At 48.2% G+C, this 23317-nt stretch overlaps 1 protein-coding gene across 12 annotated transcripts in view; it reads right to left on the reverse strand.

The window, feature by feature from the left end:
- Window positions 1–23317, reverse strand: part of BCAS3 (BCAS3 microtubule associated cell migration factor) — a 631049-nt gene that overhangs the window by 445485 nt on the left and 162247 nt on the right. The gene's annotated exons all lie outside the window — the stretch shown is intronic.

Consider the following 23317-nt stretch of genomic DNA (forward strand, 5'->3'; position numbering starts at 1 on the left):
AGACTTATCCTTTTTAACGGATAATTGTTTTTAAATTGGTTGATCAGTGAAATCAAAACAAAGTTAGGAACCTGCATTTCTCACCTTGGCCAAGGTGAATGAGAACATCCTTTGCCAGCAGCCAAGAGTGCAGTAGCCCTCCATTTCATAGTGGATTATCACCAGCTTCACAAGAGTCTTAGAATGCCATTGTGTTTATTAGATGCAATTGCTTTCCCCTTTGACTGCCTTAAGTAGAAACCCATGATTCAAATCTTATCATTCATTTGCATGGATGTATTATGTTTTTGTCCCATACTTCTTGCAAGGAGTTCAGGGCGGCTTGTTGTTCCCCAGTCCCTAATTCGGGCTTTCTCAACCAGGGTTTTGTTTCGTTGGAACCCTTTGTTGGAAGGGTTTCCCGAATCGATGAGAATTAATTAATTTTAACATATTTTTAAAAATTGTTAAACAATCATCACTCAATATGACCATATATGGCCATGTCACCCCGCACCCCCACCCCATGTTGCCTATGGTGGTCCTGAAGGGGGTGGGGAGAGGCAGGGCCCCAGGTGGGCATGTGGACAGCTGCGCTTCTCAACCATGCCCTGCATGATCGCACCCCTACTGAGGTTTCTTGAAGTCTGAAGAGGTTTCTTGAAGCCTGAAGAGGGGATTCTCAATGGTTTAAAAATTTATTTATTTATTTATTTGATTTCTATACCACCCTTCCATATGGCTCAGGGCGGTTTACATGCAACAACATGGGGGCGGGGAACATACATGGAACAAATACAACAACAATCTAAGTAGCACAATTTCAGTGATCTTAAACAATAACATAACAGGAACTTAGCTAAGGCCCTTAGAGAGGTCAGACTGGTTCAGGCCATAGAGGGGATGTCTGAGGGGGACCTGGGAATGTTATTTGGGTTTGGTCGGTCTCAGTCAAATGCCTGCTGGAGGAGCTCCCTGCAGAATTGTGGGAGTTCAGGCAGGGCCCTGATCTCTTCTGGGAGCTCATTCCACCAGGTGGGGGCCAGGACAGAAAAAGCTCTGGCCTTCGTTGAGGACAGACATGCTTCTTTGGGGCCAGGGATCCTCAGCCAGTTGGAGGTGGCAGAGCATATAGGGGGGTATAGGGGGGTATAGGCAGAGATAAGGTCTCTTAGGTACACTGGGCTGCTCTAATTAAACCCTTTAAAAATGAGAGGTACCAATCAGTCCCAATTAATCAGCTAAAACTTTGCAGCCGATTATTCTTCCAACAAAAGCCATTTCGTCTCAGTTTTTAAAGGGAATCCAAGGCACTCAAGTTGACAACAGTTACGCTACAGAAAAACGGAGGAGGGGTACATGTCTACGCAAATTCTACACACTCATCAGAGCCTCGCTAACGGAATGCCTAGACTTTGAAAGTACAGAAGTTATTTTGTGCATTCCTGGCAAATCAAGAAAGCTGTGAATGTAGAACATATTACGGATGATTTATGTGTTTGAGCTGCGTCAAGCTTCACGCTGAAGCCAGGGTTGCAATTATTCTCATTTTCGACCCTCTTTGCAATTGCATTTCGTCTCCAAATACAACATAATTACCATGTAGATGGTAAGCGAGTTGTCTGTGACTTTTGGAAGGGACAAAATTGCTGTTGACTCTGCCCAGGAAAACCATTCTTAAATTGCTTGTTTGAATTTGGCATTGCCCTCACAACATTTTTCCCCTTTTTCACAGAGCCAAAACATTGTAATTTCCACTCTTCCGCAAGAAACGGTTTTAACGCTTAGACAGTATCAGCTGTGAGCCAACCTCGGGAGTTCAGACCATTTCTGCCTGGCCTGATGAGGCCTCCAATAATGAAGGCAAACTTCCTCGAGATACTGTTTGGATTTAGCAGGGTTGTTTTGGCCTTGGGCATAGAAGTATATTAAAGACTAACCCAAGGAAACTTCAGAAGTCATATCACAGGCGAACATGCCATACAAACCTACCTGACCTACAATCATTTTCCAAAACCCTGCTTCATATGACTTCACTTTCAGGGTTTAGGCAGATGACAACAAAAAAGCAGGGCCTTCTTAGCTGTGTCACCAGAATTGTGGAGCTTCTTCCCCAGGGATATTTGCTGGAACCCTCTCTCTTCCACTGGTGGGCAAAGACTGTTTGTTTCATTTGGAGTTCCTATCCTGTATTTTCATTCCTTTTTAGAAGAAGAAGAATTGGTTCTTATATGCCGCTTTTCTCTACCCGAAGGAGTCTCAAAGCGGCTTACAATCGCCTTCCCTTTGATGGAGGTGAGGCTGAGATAGCCCTGATACTACCGAAGAATTGGTTCTTATATGCCACTTTTCTCTACCCAAAGGAGTCTCAAAGTGGCTTACATTTGCCTTCCCTTTCTTCTCCCCACCACAGACACCTTGTGAGGAGGGTGAGGCTGAGAGACACCAAGGTCACCCAGCTGGCTGCATGTGGGGGAGCACGGGATCAAATCCAGCCTGCCAGATTAGAAGTCCACACTCCTAACCAGTACATCAACTGATTTTATTATGTGTTTTCTTATATTATGCTATGCTTTTAACTTGGTGGCCCACCTTGGGCAGAAAGGTTGTGTGAAATGTTGTCAATGAATAAAAGAAGAGTCAGGGCTCCAGCTTCGCGAACAGAAGGGCCCAAGCTCAGTCCCTGTAGGGCCCAAGCTCAGTAAATTCCACTTAAAGAAGCCCATGCAGCAGGCTCCGGGAAAGAGGGCACAGCCCCATGGTGGAGTACATGCTTTGCATGCAGGCCACAGGTTCAAACCTGGTCAACCACTAGTATCTTGAGCAAGGTCCCCTCTCATATGAGCAGCTACTCTTGTAAACCAGAAGCTCCAATCAGCAGCACTCTGGAGCCATGCAGGGTCTTGTGTTGCCCATGGCCCATTTTGAGATTACAGCACTTCTATTCTGCTCCGGGTGCAAACTGCCCCGCTCAGTAGGGAAGAAAACTCGGGAAGGAACCTTCGATTCAGTTTTAAAAGCTTTCAGCTGTAATGGTGGGAGAGAGCATAAAGAGCAATAGGCCGAGTGGATGATGCCTCCTTCATGTCCACCCTGGGGGCTTCCAGGAAGCATCTGAGTGGCTACAGTGGGAAACAAGATGCTGGAGGAGATGGACCCTTCCCCTGACCTACAAGGCTCTCTTATGTACAAGGCTGGGTTGGCCAGACTAAGGATCTGGCTGGTAAGGTTCTTTGTGAATACGGTATTTGAGAGACGCTCATATTTTGCATACGTAAGGACTCAAGTTCAGTCACTGGCATCAACAGTTCAGAAAGGTCTGAAGTTCTGTCCAAGTCACTAGACCAGGGGTAGTCATACTGCGGCCCTCCAGATGTCCATGGCCTACAATTCTCATGAGCCCCTGCCAGCGTTTGCCATCTAGTCCAACCTCCTGCTCAATTCAGGATCAGCCTCAAGCATCCGGGATAAGGATCTGTCCAGCCGCTGCTTGAAGACCGCCAGTGAGGGGGAGCTCACCACCTCCTTGGGCAGCTCATTCCACAGCTGAACTAGACTCATACAGTCCTAAAATGGGAAAGGGCAATGCAGGCCATCTAGTCCTACCCCCCCCCCTTGAAATGTACGATCAGCCTCAAGCAGCCATGATAAATACCAGTCCAGCCACTGACTGAAGACTGCCCTGTGGGAGAGCTCACCACCTCCTTGGGCAGCCTTTCCACTGCTGGACTACTCTGACTGTGAAACTTCCCCCCACACCCCACACCGATATCTAGCTGGTACTATTCTATACGTAGTTTAAAGCAACAGGAACTGCTACTTGCCCTCCTCCAAGTGAAAACCTTTCAAAAGAGGAAGGAAGGGAGAAACAGTTGGGAGAGAAAACAGTTTATGAGGGCTTGTGGTGGCTCTCAGAAGCCCTATTTGGGATTCCCAAAAGAGAAAACCAGAAGTGGCAGACAATATTCCACAAAAGTATATTTTGTCCTTGGGAGGGAAGGTGGCATGGTATTCAAGGGAAGGCAACTGTAAGCCACTGTGAGACTTCTTTGGGTAGTAAAGAGGGGAATACAAAACCCCAGGTCTTCTCTTCTTCAGATGGGCTACTTCTTTGGTGAACCACTGAAAATTTGCCAAAGAATCTTTGGGGGGGGGGGGAGACAGTAATTTAAGTGCACCATGTACCCACCATGTAAGCTCCTTTTTAAAAAAAATCACATCCATCATGGGATAACTTTCACTTGGACTTATGATTACAGGAAACCTAGTCAGCAGACATTGATGGCCCTCATCAGGAAGAGAGATATACCGAGGCAAGACATTGTGAAGATACAGATGCTCGGGTTCTCTCTGTGTTCCCATGTTCTGATCCATGCATGTCCCAAAATGAGGTGAAAACAAAACAGCAGATACCTGAGGTGGTAGAATGGACTATATTATGCAAGCCACCTCCTTCTAGTGCAGTGGTTCTCAACCTGAGGGTCGGGACCCCTTTGGGGGTCGAACGACCCGTTCACCGGGGTCGTGGCAGAGCAAGCAGCTTGACTGGGGGGGGGGCGCCATCCACACAACAGCCTTGCGGGGTAGATCAAGATCGAGTGTTCGTCTGGAGCAGCGGAAAAGTGCGAGATGGGCACGGTGGGACAGGAGGCAGAACTGAGAAACCCCCGAAGAAAATGAATTTATATGCAATCACGAACAATGGATCTTCACGCCATTGGTCAGTTTCGGTTTAATTTCTGTGAAAGAACCCTTGCATCATTTTATGGTTGGGGGTCCCCACAACACGAGGAACTGTATTAAAGGGTTGCGGCATTAGGAAGGTTGAGAACAACTGTTCTAGTGGGTGCCTGTAGACGCGGCATATACATTTTTGAAAGGAATAAAATAAGCACCATATTTTTAAAGCTCTCTTATATTTTTTAAAAAATACTCAAGCATAAAATTAACACAGGAGAAAGCCAACTAGGCTAGAACCTCTCTCTGTGTCTCTGTCTCTGTCTGTCTGTCTGTTCAAAATCTGCAGGGAGTTTTTCCACGGGGGAAACATGGCCTTGCCCAACCTACAGCCTTGCACTTCCGGATTCTCCCACCTAATTCGACTCCATGTTCAGACCAGAGCCAAGAAGCAGAGCCAAGGACAGAGCAGAGGAGAGGGGCTAGCCTATGCAAACAAGGCAGGGCCAGGTTAGATGGGTGGGGGCTTGTTTCTCAAAGAGCTCTCAGAGACCAAGCAGACAGTCCATAATGTGGGACAAAGCTGGGAAGGGGCAAAACCCATGTTTGGTTTGAGGTGGCATAAGAAGAGTTGTTTATACCCTGCTTTTCTCTACCCTACGGAGTCTCAAAGCAGTTTACAATCGCCTTCCCTTCTTCTCCGCACAACGGGTGGGGCTGAGAGAGTTCTGAAAGAACTGGGACTGGCCCAAATTCGCCAGCCAGGCTTCTGGTGGAAGAGGAGGGGGGAATCACTCTTAGCCACTACAAAACTTTCCTTAGCTACTAAGGGAAAGTAGTAGAAACCAATCCTGTAGCGAGCATGATGGGCCTTGAGCATTTGGGTGAATGGACAGGCAGAGAGGTACAACTCTTGTGTAGGTCTAAGAATGAAATTTGTCGAACTGCTGAAGCCAGCCAAATCCTACATGTTGGACATAATTTATATCCAAACTTCCAGGGGGGGGGGCAGGGGGCAGTTCATTTTCCTGGAACTAACATGGGCAAACTTCAAATAACATCCATCCAGCCCGTTAAACATTTTCACGAAGGAAATCTGTAGGCGTTAGGTTTGGGCCACCCACATGAAAGAACTGTAGATGTTCTTTAGGTTTCCTTCTTTCCACATGGTAGGCATCTGACTCAACAAACTGAGGTGGGATTTGTGTGGTGGGGCGGGGGTGGGGGGAGGTGAACGGCCATGGAAAACGGGCCCGCTTCACTCCTGCAAGGCCTGAATGCAAGGACACTCAGAAAGCCTGTAAAACATTGAAAGTATCTCACCTTCCTCTCTCGGCACTGAACGGTGATGCTATTAATGCTAAGAAATGTTCTTCTTCTGTGTGGTGCTCAAGGGTTGCAGACTGGGAGCTGAAAGGGACCTCATAGGACATGGAAGTCTTCCTGGATCCTCTCCAAGATGGCAGAACGGAAAGTGGCCATTAATTCTCCCCATGGAAGCCACTGTTTATTTTATGGCAGGTTCCTTTGTTATCTCTTCCCTTCCCCCAGACCCTTTTTTCATTCTTTGTTTCACTTTTCCCCCTTCCTCTCAGTCTTATGGCCCCTTTGCCTACTCCCTGCCCCCTGCCCTTTTTAGTTAGCAAATAATATCAAAAAGACCAGCTGCAGTAATTGTAAAATATCAACAGAATTCAAGATAAATGTGTCGTATAGAATCATAGAATCATAGTGTTGGAAGGGACCTCCCGGGTCATCTAGTCCAACCCCCTGCACCATGCAGGACACCCACAACCCTAATGCTGACAGTGTAACCTGCCACCCCCCTGAATGTATTTGAGTAATATACTCCCTTCCGGGTCAATAAAGAGAAACCCAAGGCAGCTAACAAAGAAAATATCAGTGGACGCTGGGATCCAGTACAGTGTCTGTTGTGGGGAGAGGAAAGGGAAGGCGACTGTAAGCCGCTTTGAGCCTCCTTCAAGTAGAGAAAAATGGCATATAAGAACCAACTCTTCTTCTTCTTCTTCCCGCTTACTAAAAGAAATTAGCTGCCCCCTTCTCCTATGAAAGGGAAGGGGCTACACGTAATTTTAAAAAATAAAAAAATAAGGCATCCTGGATTCATTCTGTTTTATATGCCTGATTCAGAAGAAGGGTTGGAATGGAGGCATTAAATAGAGATGTTCAAGCTGGATTCAGAAAAGGAAGAGGAACTAGAGAGTATATTGCAGAGTATATTGGCCATTGGAGTATACAAGAGAACTTTCTATTCTGAATCAGCTTGTGATTCACAGATTTCAGCAAAGCTTTTGGCTGTGGATCAGAACAAGCTATGGTTGGATGTGAAAGAAATGTGTGCCACAGCAACTGATTGTTTTGATGTTCAACCTGTGAATGGAGAGATGGTGGGCAACACAGGCTGGCAGAGAGGGCTCCTTTGCTCCCTCCCTCTCTCCCTTTCTGCTAAGCTGCAGAATGGATGGCCACAGATGTGCCATGGGAACCTTCCTGAGAAGGGCACTCCAGAGGTGGAGCATTACCCTTGGGAAGGTCCCATCTCCAGCAGATGCCCTCCTTACCACTGGAGGAAGGATACCCAGAGCAGAAGAGGATCAACATGAGTAGAGAGGATCCCATGATAAATGCATAAATTAATTAACATATAGGAATACTCCAGTATGGTCAATACGAGGCTCATCCACAGCACACCTCAGACCAAGGACCTCATGTTTTGATGCTGACTTTTTTAGGAGCACACTGAGTGTATGTTATATACTTTCAAGCTGTTTTCCATTTCAGATCGCCCTGAGTTAACGACCTCCAAAACATCCTGCTGTTAACAGCTTTGCTCAGGTCTTGTGAGCTGAAGGCTACGGATTTCTTGATTGAGTCTGTCCATCTCATGTTGGGTCTGCCTCTTTTCCAGTTGCAGAGCACATTAGCAGAGTGCAATTTGTGCAACAACTTAGGTGCGGAATGTGCTGTTTGGCACGAAAACTTGACCCAGATGGTGCGCCAATTTTCAGTTCTGTGTGTAGATTTTCTTCTCCTGGCCTCTTAATGGTTTTAACAGTGATCATTTGCTCCCTGGATGAGTAGAAAGCCATGGCCAGTGATAAGGAATCCGGGAGGGGGGAAAGGAGAAGGCCCTTCCAGCAGTATGATGCTTGGATCCAATCTGGCCGTCCGCCCTGCTGATCCAGAAGTCTGTTGAGTGTCATTAAGGGATAGGTGGTGGAAACAGAGGAGGCAAGCCACCCCAAGCTAGGCTTCCAGGACAATTGGGAATTGGAACAAGGAGCCTTCCTGGCTCATGAAACTAGTGCAGACTGAGGATCAGGCCATGAGACTCAGGAGGCAGAATTTGTTAGCAAGAACCCAGTAGACCAGGAGTAGTCAACCTGTGTTCCTCCAGATGTCCATGGACTACAATTCCCCTGAGCCCCTGCCAGCGTTTGCTGGCAGGGGCTCATGGGAATTATAGTCCATGAACATCTGGAGGACCACAGGTTGACTACCCCTGCAGGTTGACTACCCCTGCAGTAGAACAAGAGTAGAATCTAGCTTTGGAAAAGGATCTTGGATAGATCAATGTAAGTGTCAACTGCAGCCGTGAAAAAGGCAAACTCTATGTTAGGGGGATTGAGAATAAAATGGCTGCTATTGTAATGCCCCTGCATAGCTCTATGGTGTGGCCTCATCTGGAATCCTGCATACACTTCTGGCCCCGTCTCTCCAAGAGGACACGACAGAACTGGAGAAAGAATAGAGGAGGGCAATCAAGATGGGGAGGGCATTGGAGCCCTGCCTGTATGAGGAAAGAGTGAAAAGTCTGGGACTTTTCCATGTAGAAGACACAACTAAGGGGGAACATGACCAAGGTTTATAGAATTATGCATGATGGTGGAGACTGCTTTTTCTCCATCTCCCAAAATGCCAGAATTTGAGGGCATCCAAGGAGGCCAATGGGCAGCACGCTCTGGACGGATGAAAGAAAATATAACTTGACACAAAGAGTGATTAAAATGTGGGACTTGCTGCCAGAGGATATGGTGATGGCCACAGGAATAAACCACTTTTAAAGGGAATTAGATCAACTCATGGAGGATAAGTCTATCAATGGCTACCTGCCATGGTGGCTGAGGGGAACCTCCGCAGTCAGAGGCGGTAAACCTCTAAATCCCAGAGCCAGGAGGCCTCAGCCTCCCTGCTCAGTTGCTGACCCTCCACAGGAACTGGTTGGCCACTGTGTGTGGCAGGATGGACTACTGACCTGATACAGCAGGGATTTTCTTCTGTTTTTAATCTACAGAGGCCCCGAATGCACTGTTACTGTTTGGCGAGCCAAAGCGAGCAACTCAAATAGATGTGCCACAAAAACTGGAAACCAAAACTCGTCAGTGAGAAGTAATGAGAGATGGAAAATAGCACATAAAAGAGAAACATTATATATACCATTATGTGTGAAAGGAGACCAGAGTTCCAAAACCTTGGTGATTTATTATTTTGAATAACAATATGGAATATATTTTAAAGATTCTAGTAATCTTACAGGAATTTACTTGGGTGTGCTGTAAAAATCTTGCCGAATGGAAAGAGTTGTGGATCAAATGCAGGACGGATTTTTCAGAAACCTCTCTCTTTACCTCCTTGAGTCAACAGTTCTTGAGGCGCAGAGCAGCAGTCCTGTAAATGGCTGCGTTTAGAGGCTGCGTTTGGCCGCCAAGCTGCTTTTTCACTGTTGGGATTAGCTTGCTGTCGGTGGTCTGCTGCATTTCCCTGCCTTGTGGTCGCCGTGTGGGAATTAAAGCTCGGCTCCTTCTACATTCCATTGCAACTGTACTATGCCCTCCAAATGGAACGAGGGAAAAATTCATGAAGTGGCCCTGAAGACTCAGGGTGAAGTGGGGGATGTACAACTCTAGCTGCGTCTGCCTGCCACTTAGCATGGCCGCACTGGAGTCCAGAAGGAGTAAAATTCCGGAATGGTCTTCAGCCCTGCTTGCTTTGGCAAAGGCTTTAATTTTCTGCCATCTTGCCAGGGCTTAACAGATTACCTGGAAGTCCAGTTGATGTCTCAATGTAATGCTCCGCCCAAGGGGGATCATGGAACAGGGCCAGGTATTGTTGGCCCAGAATCTGAATCATAAGAGTTTCTCTAGAAATCAAACTAAACGTCCCAGCTGCTTTTGCCTCTTCCCTGAGGTCTCTGCTTCTGTTTAGTTTCCTGAGGCTCACCTGAAAGGTGTCGTCACGTTGTAGCTGACCTTTGGCCACCCCACACGGTTTTCAAGGCAGGAGACATTCAGGGGTAGTTTGCCATGGCCTGCTTACGCACGGCAACGCTGGTACCCCTTGGGTGTCCCTCCCATCCAAGTCCTAATCCGGGCCAACCCTGCTTAGCTTCTGAGATCTGACAAGATGAGGCTGTCTGGAGCCATTTAAGTCAGAGCTACTACACCTCTCCGTTGCAGGGATGCCGCCATTTAAGTCTCAAGGTCAGCCGAAAGGGCTTCGACACCATCAGAGTACAGTCCGGTCTCCATCTGCTCCAACCCTCCAGCGCTTTTCAATGTTTGGTTTTATCAGCGAGATAAAACTTTCCTTGGATCTTGAGCTCTCTTTGGCAGAGAATGGGGAAAAGTCACAACAGCCAGGAGCAGTATTTAGCACCGAGAAAACGCTGGCTTCCCTGCTTGCAAAACCACCACGGCCCAGCAGAAATGGGGTTCCCCTTTATAAGGTTTGATAATTTGATGATAATTTAATTTGGGGGGGGGCTATAAATAGTTCTCTAGCAGTTTAACTGTTAGAGCTGAAACAGATGGTCCAGAAGTCCCACAGGATGCGTCTGGTCCTGAGTGGTATCATTTTGGGGAGAGGGCTGAAGGCTGGGGCACCCATTCCCGTGCATTGGAAGGGGATTAGGCCATCTACTGGATGATAGAGCCACCCATGGCTACTAGCCATGATGACCAAAAGGACCAGATATGTAGAGAGGGCAGATCCCTGCATATCAGTACCAAGCAGCAATGTCAGGGGAAACCTTTGTGCTCTGCTTGGTGGCCTTTCAGGACAACTGGTTGGCCACGGTGTGAAATGGGAGGCTGAGGTTGATGGACCCTCACTGGGCTGACCCAGCAGGCATCTTCTCATGTTTTCATGAACAAGACCGACATTCAAAACTAGCATGCCATGAAAAAGACTAATCATTTTCGTTTGGGGAGTTTAGGAAATATTTAACAAAGGGAGTGCTCAGACATTCAACATCTCTCTCTCTCTCTCTCACACACACACACACACACACACACACACCACTGCAGTTTGAAATGGGGCAGGTCAGCCAAAGGCTAGGTTGCTGGGGGCTTCTGGCCTGTTTTCATTATTTGGAGGCAGAGCTTCAACTGAAGGCCAAGCTGGACTGGCCAAAGAGAAGTGCTGGCTGAAGAACAGAGTCTGAGCCCAGGGGCCCCTTGAACACTGGCAGAGTTTAATTCCGGGGATCAACTTTCGTGTGCACACACACAACTTCAGCTGTGAGCCTTCTTCCCTCTCTGCAATGACTAGAGGAACTTACCTGGTGTGCTCATATTTTTACAGTACGCACTTCCCAGTCCCATAATCTTTGGCAGTCAAAGAGAAGGGCAGACCTCTGACAGAGAGGCTGATTCTGTGAAGGCAAAGTTCTATGATTCTATGATCTAGTATGTCTTGACACATCCTCTCCCAGTAGCTCTTAATCTAATACCATTAAAGAAAAAGACTATAGGCCCAATCCCAACCTACGCTCCACTATATAAAGGCTTAAACTAGCCTTTCTCAACTTTTTTACCATTGAGAAACCCCTGAAGCATTCTTCAGACATCAAGAAACCCCAGGAGTGGTGCAATGGTGCAGAATAAAGTTGAGAAGCATAGCTGTGTACATGCCTACCTGGGCCCCCTCCCCTTTCCACCCCCTCCAGGCCCATCACCCAGCTCTATCTCCTGACGGACAGACAGACAGACTCCACCCTGGATACACTTGGTGGTTGTTTGGAAGTGGTGGCTCAGGCATACCCGCCTGAAACTCAACCCCTCTAAGATGGAGATCCTGTGGCTGGGCAGGATCAGGAAGTGCATCTCCCATGCCTGGATCAGGTACAATTAAGACCTGCACCGACCGCTAGGAATTTGGGAGTGACCGTTGATGCCTCCCTTTCAATGGAGGCTCAGGTCACTAAGGTAGCCAAGGTGGTGTTTTTTCATCTGCGCCAAGCATGGCTACTAGAGTCCTACCTGTCCTCTGAACACTTGACCACGGTGATGCATGCAACAGTCACTTCTAGGTTAGATTACTGTAACTCGTTCTACACGGGCCTACCCTTGGCTTTGACCCGGAAATTACAGCTGGCTCAAAATGCGGCTGCAAGGGACATCCTGGAGGGCCCATATTCAACTGATTCTTCATCAACTGGTGGAATGAGCTCCTGGTGGAATGAGCTCCCTGAAGAGCTATGGGCCCTGTCAGAATTGTCAGCTCTCCGCTGGGCCTGTAAGATGGAGCTCTTCCACCAGACATATGGTTAAGGCCATGGTGAGTACTGGAGTTTCCACTGGTGGATGCCTCAACATTGGTACATCTGAACCCTCACTCCCAACGAGGAAGAGCTCTGGCCCTCTATAGTTGGACAGAGGGAGAGGGTGGGGGGTTAGAACTCTGTATCGCCATCTTTTAATGCTTAATGTTAATGTTAATGTTTAATGGGTTTTAATGGGGTCATACTGTGTTTTATGAAGAGCCTCTTGTGGCGCAGAGTGGTAAGGCAGCCGCCTGAAAGCTTTGCCCATGAGGCTGGGAGTTCAATCCCAGCAGCCGGTTCAAGGTTGACTCAGCCTTCCATCCTTCCGAGGTCGGTAAAATGAGTACCCAGCTTGCTGGGGGGTAAACGGTAATGACTGGGGAAGGCACTGGCAAACCACCCCGTATTGAGTCTGCCATGAAAACGCTAGAGGGCGTCACCCCAAGGGTCAGACATGACTTGGTGCTTGCACAGGGGATACCTTTACCTTTACTGGGTTTTATCATTTTACTGTGAACCGCCGCGAGTCCGAATGGAGTGCGTGCATGTGTGTGTGTGTATATATAGCCATGGGGGGGGGCAGGATGACATGACCACATATGGTCACATCACATTAACACCTTAACTGTTCCCCATAGCCCTCATTTAGGTAGTGTTTCTCTTCCATTGAGAGGGAGGGGCAGCTGGGGGGGAGGGGATTAGGTGGGCGGGGATGGGGGGTTTTAATTGTTTTATTGCATTATGTATTTTTGCTTAAAATTCTGTACCTGAAATTTAGTGTTACTAGCAGTGAGCCTGCTAGCCGGAGCGGCAGCCTACAACCCCAACTAGACAAACAGATCGTTATTATTTATTTATTTATATGGTCACAGACCAGGATATAAAAATTACACATGGTAAAACATTAAGATTTTAAAACATGTTAGGGGTTGTACAGAAAAAAATTAGTCATTATTTTAAAAGTTAAAGTTACTTGGTTTCCTTCCGGTGGGCCTGAATCGCGTAGGCACAAAATTTCGCTGTCTGTAGAGAGACCCGAGGCTTGTCAAATGAAACAAATTTTTAAAATATCCGTATTTGCCGGCGTATAAGACGACTGGGCGTATAAGACGACCCCCAACATTTCCACTCAAAATATAGAGTTTGTTACATTCCATTACAGTACTATGGGCCACTATGGGCAGCTATGTCTATCCCAACTGAAGTGCACCCGGTGTATAGGACGACCCCCCCACTTGGAGGCATGTTTTTCAGGGGGGAAAAGTAGTCTTATACGCCAGCAAATACTGTATATTTAAAAATGAATTAATTCCCTCCCATTTGGGAAACCCAGGGCCGCCAAGAAACCCCAGGATTTCATGAAATCTGGGCTGAGAAAGCCTGGGTCAAACGCTTGAAAAACAAGAGAATCTCCCATGATGCTCTGTTTGTTTTGAAAAACAAACAGAGCATCATGGGAGATTCTCTTGTTGGTACGAACTCCATTTGCCAAACAATATTTTATAACATCCCCTAACTCAGGAGTAGTCAAACTGCGGCCCTCCAGATGTCCATGGACTACAATTCCCATGAGCTTTGGTTCCACCTCCTCCCCGTTGGACTCTAGTAGGGGTGAGTAATCATGCCCCAACTGATTGGTAATCATGACCCAACAGGGCTGATTAGAGAATCTAGTCCAGGTGTAGTCAAACTGTGGCCCTCCATATATCCATGGACAGCGAATGCTGGCAGGGGCTCATGGGAATTGTAGTCCATGGACATCTGGAGGGCCGCAGTTTGACTACCCCTGCCCAAACTTTTGCACAAGCATAAGACAATTTAGAAGCCGAGTCGATATTGCTGAAGCAGACCCGTTGATCTTGTCCGCGGCCATCACCCAAGGGCAAGTAGAGTTCCATGCCTGAGCTCCATGGCTTTTCCCACCCACAGTGAGGCAAGGATTCCATTGCAAAGGAATCACTGATCTCCCAGGCCTGCAAAAGATCCACAACCTTCCCCCCAAATATTACATCAGGTTCGTCACACTGGAGAGGTCCGGTTGCTGTAATTTACAACTTCCTATTTGTTACGTGCACCGTTCTGCAGCAGACAAAATAAGCTACATTTAAGGAAAGTTGGGGCGGGGGGGGGATACAGAGGAGATATACATAAAAGGGAAAAATGGGTACAGATGTAGATTGTGGCTGGAGAGCTATTTCTGCAGTATCAGAAGACTAAACCAGAGTCTGGCCTGGCCATAAACTAAACCCACGCCCTCAACGAGGTGCCAAGCCACAAAAAGAATCTGCGTCAACTGGGAATACGAGGAAAAGAAGAACTTCTAATTATAGGGGCTGGAAGCGGAAGCCTGGAGTGATTAGGAGTTGAGGCCCTGCTGTATGTTTACTTGGGAGCTTCCTCTCCTCCTTCCCCCCTTGATAGATGAGGCTGGCCGAACGGGTGGGATGGGAGCTGCTGATGAGAGGCAGAAAAGCCCTGGCTCCAGAGCGGGATGGAGCTGGGCTGGCCTCGGCCTCTGCGGCCGTGTCGTAACATAAGTCTTTTCAACTAGGCGTCAGTTGGTTAGCCTGGGGAGGAAAAATTAAAGGGTAGGAGATCTCAGCTGGGTACTTGTCGTTTACACGCACTCACACACACACACACACACACACACAAGTTTGGAAACCAGGACAGCTCAAACATCTCCGGTACATCCTATTTATAACACCTATCTAATTACAGAGCTGTTGATGAGATGCCTACTGGCAGTTTCTGCCTGTAGCCCGAGCTTCCTTGAGTACAGATGTTGGTTTCCTCTCTGGGCTCCATTTTGGAAAGGAATTCAGGCCATCCTGCACTTTTGGGGCTGCCTGTTTAATTGCACAGCCAAGAGTCCAACCCCCTTGACAGGGACATCCTTAAAGCCTACTGCAGCTACCCACAGAGGAAGCTCCCCACTGTCCTTCTGCACGATTCGCTGCTCTGCCCTTGCCTCTTCCAATGAGTCTGAATGAGCCAGTGGCACTGGATTGGGCCTTTTGTATCTGCTGACTATGGAGGATAGGAGGACTCTGATTCGCAGCATGAATGGCATTCCATTCTCTAGACCAGGCTTTCTCAACCCTGGGGTTTCTTGTAGGCCCTGGAAGGGTTTTCCAAATGAGAGGGAGTGAATTAATTGTTAATCTCTATTCTTAAATTTGTTAAACATTTATTGGGTAATATGACCATATAGAGCCTCTTGTGGCGCAGAATGGTAAGGCAGCAGACATGCAGTCTGAAAGCTCTGCCCATGAGGGTGGGAGTTCAATCCCAGCAGCCGGCTCAAGGTCGACTCAGCCTTCCATCCTTCCGAGGTCAGTAAAATGAGGAGCCAGCTTGCTGCTGGGGGGTAAACGATAATGACTGGGGAAGGCACTGGCAAACCACCCTGTATTGAGTCTGCCATGAAAACGCTAGAGGGAATCACCCCAAGGGTCAGACATGACCCAGTGCTTGCACAGGGGATTTACCTTTACCTTATAACCATATATGGTCATGTTGACCCACCCACCCCTCCCAAATGGCCAATGATAGGCCTGGAGGGGGTGGAAGGGGAGGGGCCCCGGGTGGATGTGTCCACAGCTCTGCTTCCCAACCATCTTCTGATGGATCGTGCCATTTTCTTGAAGCCTGAAGCATCTTTCGGCAGGCTCTCGATAGTGAAAAAGTGGAGAAAGGCTGTCCTACAATGTCCAGCAGCCCTAGAGGCCCCGACAAAAGAGGAGTGTCTCTGTTGGAATCCCCAAATCCCCGAGGCTCTCACTGTGGACACTGTCCCTTGGGAATGCGACATTTCTCTGCACTTATGAAGGCCGCCTGCCGAAACAAGAGGGCTCATCTGCAAAAGAAACAGTGACAGCACAATCTGATATTGTGAAATAAATATAATGGGGGGCGTCACTGGGACCGAGACTTGGAGAAAGTCCAGTGACAGACAATCTGTCAATCTTTAATTCATACAAGTATCTTTCATTGCCTCTTTTATGACCACAAAAACAGCTTCTCCTGGCCACCAGCAGGGATTTGGGGGGGGGGGGGGGAGGGTTGGCAGCTCCAAGTTGGGAAACTTCTGTAAATTTGGGGGTGGAGCCTGGGGAGGGGAGAGACCTCATTGGGGTACAATACCGCAGAGTCCCCCCTCCCCCTTTCTTCAGGGGAACTGATGTGTCATTTGGAGATGAGATGTAATTCTGGAGGGTCCCCAGGTCTACCTACAGGCCTTCCCTTTGGAAAACATGCTACTTACGCAGCCCTGCCACCCTCCGAATCCCCCATGCAGCGTGCTCACTTAATCTGTGAGGCATTATTTGCAGCTTCCCAACCGCCTAACAAGGTGTTCTGGCCTGCCCACTTACTCTGATAAATGGGGAAACGCTTCTGCGGAGAAAATTCCAATTTAAACTTCTTTAACTATTAACCCGAGACCACCATCATATTTCAATATACCGCATTTAACTAACCAGAGGAATTTCAGCTCTGTTAGAGGTGCAGCGAGGCGTCCACAGGGGTACACAGTTTAATCTGTTTTACTGCAGGTCAAACATTAATTCACCCTGTTATTAATGGGTGGAAAAGCACTTTCGGAGCCAAAGAGGGGATCGCTGTTTAAAATGTAGACGTGTCGCCTTTCACAGCTCTCTGCTGGCTGGAGTGATGCCCGTGGAAGGGAAGATCAATTATTTACTAAATTACAATGGAGAAAACAGGTATTTATCAGGCAACAAATTGTTTGAAAGTAAACTCAAACCTTCTGAGTATATTTTAATGTTTGGACTGAACGTGCTTCCTTCCTTTCCAATCAAGTTCAGAAGTACATGTGTTAGTCATTCGGGGAGTTTCCATGTCACCCGTCTCTTCGAAGCCCAGCTCCAAACACAGCCACACTTAAGCAACGACTGGGCACAAGAGCTGGGAAGGATAAGGAGGGCAAGTCAGGCCTTCGGTCCACTCAGCCCAGAATTGCCTTCTCTGCCCAGCAAGGTCTCTGACATCCCCATTACCCCACAGGCCCTTTTCCAGGGGGGATGCTGGCATCTGAGTCCAGGAAAGGGGACCCAAGCCAGGCGTTCATGTGCTGAACTCCAACCTCTCCAGTTTGGTGTAGTGGTTAGGAGGACTTCTAATCTCCTGAGCTGGGTTCGATTCTGTGACCTTGGACTCACCACGGCACTGATAAAGCTGTTCTGACCGTGCAGGAATATCAGGGCTCTCTCAGCCTCACCCACCTCACAGGGTGTCTGTTGTGGGGAGAGGAAAGGGAAGGAGACTGTAAGCCGCTTTGAGCCTCCTTCGGGGAGAGAAAAGCAGCATAGAAGAACCAACTCTTCTTCTTCTTCTAAACTTCCACTGGGGAGGAAGTGGAGCTCTTCTTCCAAGGAGGATGCTTACAACTACCAGACATATAAGAAAATTAGGAGAGCACAGAGAGCTGAAGATTTGGCCAGGTCTGCACCCTCTCTGATACCAAGATGGGACACGAGCATGAAACCAGCGGCCCGAGAAACCCCAGGATTTCCCCACCCCTGGTTGAGAAAGGCTGCCTTACAGGGTCACCGTAATTTGGGTGCAGCTTAATGGCACTTTTCATTCCCACCAGTGCCTCCCGCTCTGCCCGTCCTGTCCCTCTCTACATTTCTTCTTCTCCTTTCAGTCTCTTAATGTCAAAGCAGCTTTGAGCCATTCCTCATTGGTGTGGACCCCACACATGGGGAAAAGCATCCCAACTTCAGCCAAACCACAACCCCCCCTCCATGTCTCACAGGACTCTTAGCCACCTTCCTGCATCTCCAAACCAGCTTTGTCTTCCATGCCCATCTACGCCATAAACTACTTGGGAGGGTTAGCATATGTTCCTGTGACAAGTCTACACTGACGCTGCGCTCAACATGTCTCTTCAAACGCATGATGTCCATTAGAGCAGGGGTAGTCAACCTGTGGTCCTCCAGATCAGGGGTAATCAACCTGTGGTCCTCCAGATGTCCATGGACTACAATTCCCATGAGCCCCTGCCAGCATTCACAGGCAGGGGCTCATGGGAATTGTAGTCCATGGACATCTGGAGGACCACAGGTTGACTACCCCTGCTCCAGATGTCCATGGACTACAATTCCCATGAGCCCCTGTTTTGCTCAGCAATTTGAAAAATATTTGTTTTTCAGAGTTCTTATTTTTCACATGTTTTCTGGAGCAAAGGTATTGCAGCCCTCCAGATGTCCACGGTGCTCTCTGGCAGGAGCTCATGGGAATTGTAGTCCATGAACATCTGGAGGACCACAGTGACTACCCCTGCATTAGAGCCACATCATGGCTGTGTTCAGGCGTAAACAGAAATCTCCGGTTATTGCTAAGAAGTTCATCAATCCAGGATTTGGCTTGCGGGTGAGTATTCAGATCCAGATTCGCCTCAAGAAATGCTGGTTTCATTGCCTGATCTCCCCCTGTCCCCCCATGCAGACACCCGATGGGGTACATAGTGGTGCTGACATCATTTATTCCACGATTCAGCTGGGTGGCTCAACCATGTGCCCGAGTCAGAAGGGAGAAGACAGCAGCAGGCAGGGGGAAACCAGTGGCGGCACAAGGAGGTGAAATATTTCGGTCCTGGCCCCAAAGGGAAAATATTTGCACCATGTTCATTTATTCAAGGGAAAAAATTCTAAATATTGCTTGTGGAGTGGGGAACCCTGCCCTATCGATCCTGCTAGTTCCTACCTGGAAACTGAAACCGGAGGATACTTGACACTAGACTCAAACTGACGAGGAAAGCCACAAGAATAACTGCTAGCGGCAACGCGGAACTTATGTTTATCTACCACTGCACTAATGTTTAACTCAGTCGTAACATTTATAGCTCCGGGTTAAGCTTCGGCATTAAAAATTGAAAGCTGAAATACTGCTCCTGCCACGGAAAGAAGCCATCGGCTTCTGCTGTTGCAGCTACTGCCACAGCACAGACGGCAAGAAATTACATGGAAGCTCTCCAGCGGCATCACCCAGGGCTGCTTTGTGGAGGGGAGATGCCCTACACCAGTCTTCCCCAACCACCGGGCTGCGGACCGGTACCGGGCCATGGAGCCCATGGCGGGGGGAAGGAGGTGCCCTCCCCCCGCGTGCCCCAGAGCTTGCTGTGCTGGGAGCAATCAGCTGCTGAAGCAGCCGATCACTCCTGGGCCCCGGCACAGTGAGCGCCGGGGGGGGGGGGGCGGCGCCAGCGGGTGCAAATGTGCAGGCGCAGAGCTGCCGCGCCTGCGCGTTTGCGCCCGCACCTGAACCTCCCTCTCCCCCCCCCGGTCCCCGGCCCGAAAAAGGTTTGGGACCACTGCCCTACTCTACATTCCTGCTAACATTTAATCGCCACTCTGCTGCTAGGACCCTGGTGGGAAATGAGGTTTTAGATGGCTTCACTGCTTTACCAATGGATTTGACAAGTTTGTGGAAGGAAGCTCTGATCACTGAAGAGACCCTCCATGTCTTGAGGCAGTGTACCTCATTGCCAGGCTGAAGGAAACAGAGTACCCCTGCACGCTGTGTGCAAGTCAGAAGGGGGGACCTTTCGGAATGTTCTACCATGGTCCAAACTCAAAACACTGATGGGATTGGTCAATGGAGATTGTAACGGGGCAACGTGGGAGGAGATGGCCCAAGCTGCCCAAGCTGTTATAGATTACTAGCAAACAGAACCTGCATTCTGAAGACATTTGCTTCTGAGATGCAACACCCAGCTCTCCGATGGCAACCAAGTGCTCTGTCGTGAAGGCAGCATGGATTCCTTCAAGAGGCAATGCCTCAAGTGCTGAACTGTTTGCTGCAATCCCAGTTCACATCCCCTAAGAAGTTGTCCTAGCTTTGTAATCAATCACTGCATTCCGGGTGGCCAGGAAGTACCTTGACCACGGGAGCGAAGCCTCTTTCACTCTGATTTTGGGGGAGGGACTTAACAAATGCCTTCCGCTCAGACTTGTCCAGTAATCAGGCAGCCTGGGACGACATACATCCCAGATCCCAACCATTTCATGCTGAAACAGTAACAGCGCTGTTCCTGGTTGAAAGTGGAGTTGCTCGGCTATCTTGATTTCAGATTTTCGTTATCGAGTTCTTCTGGATAGATGATAAGCTGTGAATTCTTTGGGTAGTTAGTTGTTCTGGATAATGTGTTCCTAAAATCAAGGCAGCCACATAATTAGAATCATAGAATTGGAAGGGGCCATACAGGCCATCTAGTCCAACCCCCTGCTCTACGCAGGATCAGCCCTAAGCATCCTAAAGCATCCAAGAAAAGTGTGTATCCAACCTTTGCTTGAAGACTGCCAGTGAGGGGGAGCTCACCACCTCCTTAGGCAGCCTATTCCACTGCTGAACTACTCTGACTGTGAAAAATTTTTCCCTGATATCTAGCCTATATCGTTGTACTTGAAGTTTAAACCCATTACTGTGCGTCCTCTCCTCTGCAGCCAGCAGAAACAGCATCCTGCCCTCCTCCAGGTGACAACCTTTCAAATACTTAAAGAGGGCTATCAAGCAGCCACAGCTACCCATGGGTGATGCATCACCTTGAAGGAGAAGCTGGGAATCAAGATGAGGGAGAGAAGGGGCTCACTGGCGGAACATCTGCTTTGTAGGCGAGATGTTCCCAAGTTCAATCCCTAGCATCTTCAGTTAGAAGAATCACTTAGTAGGTCATTTGAAAGACCTCTGCCTGAGACCCTGGATAGGGTTGCCCGTTCTGGGTTAGGAAGTGAATGGAGACTTTGGGGGCAGAGTCAGGAGTTGGCAAGATTTGGGATAGGGAGGGATGTCAGTGGAATATAATGCTATGGAGTCCCCCCTCCATGACAGCCATTTTCTCCAGGGGAACTGATCTCTTTCATCTGGAGATGAGCTATAATTCCAGGGGATCCCAAGGTCCCACCATGACACTGGCATCCGTACCCTGGAGAGCTACTGCAGGCCTGAGTAAACCATATAGATTTTGAGGGACTAGTGGTCTGATTCAGTATAAGGTGGCTTCATGTGTTCGTGATCGGTACTAGAACAGCCAGCTCCATGTTGAGAAATTCCTAGAGATTTGGTGGTGTCTCAAGGTCCTGTCCAGGATAACTGAAGAAGAAGAAGAAGAAGAAGAAGAAGAAGAAGAAGAAGAAGAAGAAGAAGAAGAAGAAGAAGAAGAAGAGTTGGTTCTTATATGCCTTATATATAAGAAGAGTTATATATAAGAAGAGTTGGTTCTTAAGAGTCTGGCTGGATGTCTTTAAGGTAGACATCCAGTTCATAGTTGGCAAGATTGTTATTGAGAAGGGAACAGGAGCATTCTGTGTTTCCTGGACTTGGGAAGAGCCACAGTTTACAGGAGTAACCAGCCAAAATTTTGAGGTCCCTAGTCAGTACTTCTTCAGTCCTTTCAGTCGATTTGCACTCACTGTGTCGCAGGCCTAAGCAACTTCCTGGGTATCACCTACTGCCTGATCCTTTTAACTGGAGAAGCCGGATAATACTGAACCTGGGACCACGGGCTCACAAATCAGATGCTCTTCCACGGAGGAAGAGATTCTGCCCACTCCTGCGAAGACTGCACTGGAAGGGCTTGTTAACTGGGAAGCAATTTTCACACAGCAAATGTAAGTGCCAGTCCAGTGCCCCTTTTCAACCCAGCAGATAAGAATCCCATAAAGGCCAAGCCACGTTGATACCATCAGAAATACCTTCAGGAATAAAAAGATGGGCTTGAAGCATCTCTGCTCTCGCAGCCCCATCGGCATTCCCAGCAGGGCGTCTATGGGACAGAGGAAATCTGCCTCTTGTCAGCTTGCTGGAAGAACGTGCCTTGCTATGTTACAGTTTGGTTATGGCAAATAAACATCTGGCATTCCGGTGACTCACTGGAGGTGCTGGTCCGTGCCAGAAAAAAAGTGCTACTCCAGGGTCAGCTCAGGATGGAGGATTTATTTTGGACCCAGAGCTGTCATCCTAACATTCATTTGTCAGACCAGGCCGCACGGCTGGCTGCCAGAAAACCAACTGGATATGTTCCACTGGTAACGCAAAGCCTACCGCCACCCTGTGCTACCTCCCTGGCTAATCCTACTCTGCTAGGCTCAAAAGATACCCCTCTCCTTGCCTTCTTTCCAACGTGCTTCAGGATTAACCCTTGGCTTGTTTTAAGGCATGGTGGTATCTTATACCCAGAGATTTCAGAAGCCCACCCAGACAGCCCTTGCTTGGAGGAGTAGCCATCTTGCATGGAGACTTCCAGTCCCCAAAGTCTGAATCGTGGGGCGCTAAAGGGTATGCCTGCCTCTGAACAGAGGTGTGGCATGCCTTTGGTTCACCACATTTCTCATAGTTGTGGGTTTTGCCCTACTTCCCATTGAGACTTCTGAACATGTATTACTCCAATGTAGGCTATACAATCAATTCAGGGGAGAACTTATATCTTCCCTACAGAATAAGCCCAATTCAGAGGCAATCACAGACATGTTGTCAGACAAAAGCACAGAAATAACTTCTGTTGTGGCCAGATTTGCTTGGAGAGCAATCAAAACAAGGAAGAGCTGGGTGGATTCGGAGCAACTTAGGCAGAGATAGTCTCAATTGCTTGAGATAATGCTTGTGAGTTTTAAAACCAGAAGGATTCTTATAGCTGGAATGTTTCTATCTTTTATAATATTTTAGTTATCAATGATTCTTTTAACTCAGGGGTAGTCAAACTGCGGCCCTCCAGATGTCCATGGACTACAATTCCCAGGAGCCCTTGCCAGCATTCGCCAGCGAATGCTGGCAAGGGCTCCTGGGAATTGTAGTCCATGGACATCTGGAGGGCCGCAGTTTGACTACCCCTGTTTTAACTTGTTAATGCCAGATGTTTTTAAGTACCTTGTAATTTGACTAGTACCGTAATAATAAAGACTTGACTTGACCCAATCTGTGCACTGATTTCCCTTATGGTAAGGGTAGAGAAGAGGAGTAGGGAAGTATCATCCAGCACAACTCCATCTCCCCAGAAAGCCGTCTATTCCCACCCCCACCCCCAGTTATTGATGCTTCCAGGGTCTTTGCCTGGGAACAGAGACCACTGACCTT

The sequence above is a fragment of the Paroedura picta genome, chromosome 15 (genome assembly GCF_049243985.1).
Source record: "Paroedura picta isolate Pp20150507F chromosome 15, Ppicta_v3.0, whole genome shotgun sequence".
Taxonomy (NCBI): Eukaryota; Metazoa; Chordata; class Lepidosauria; order Squamata; family Gekkonidae; genus Paroedura; species Paroedura picta.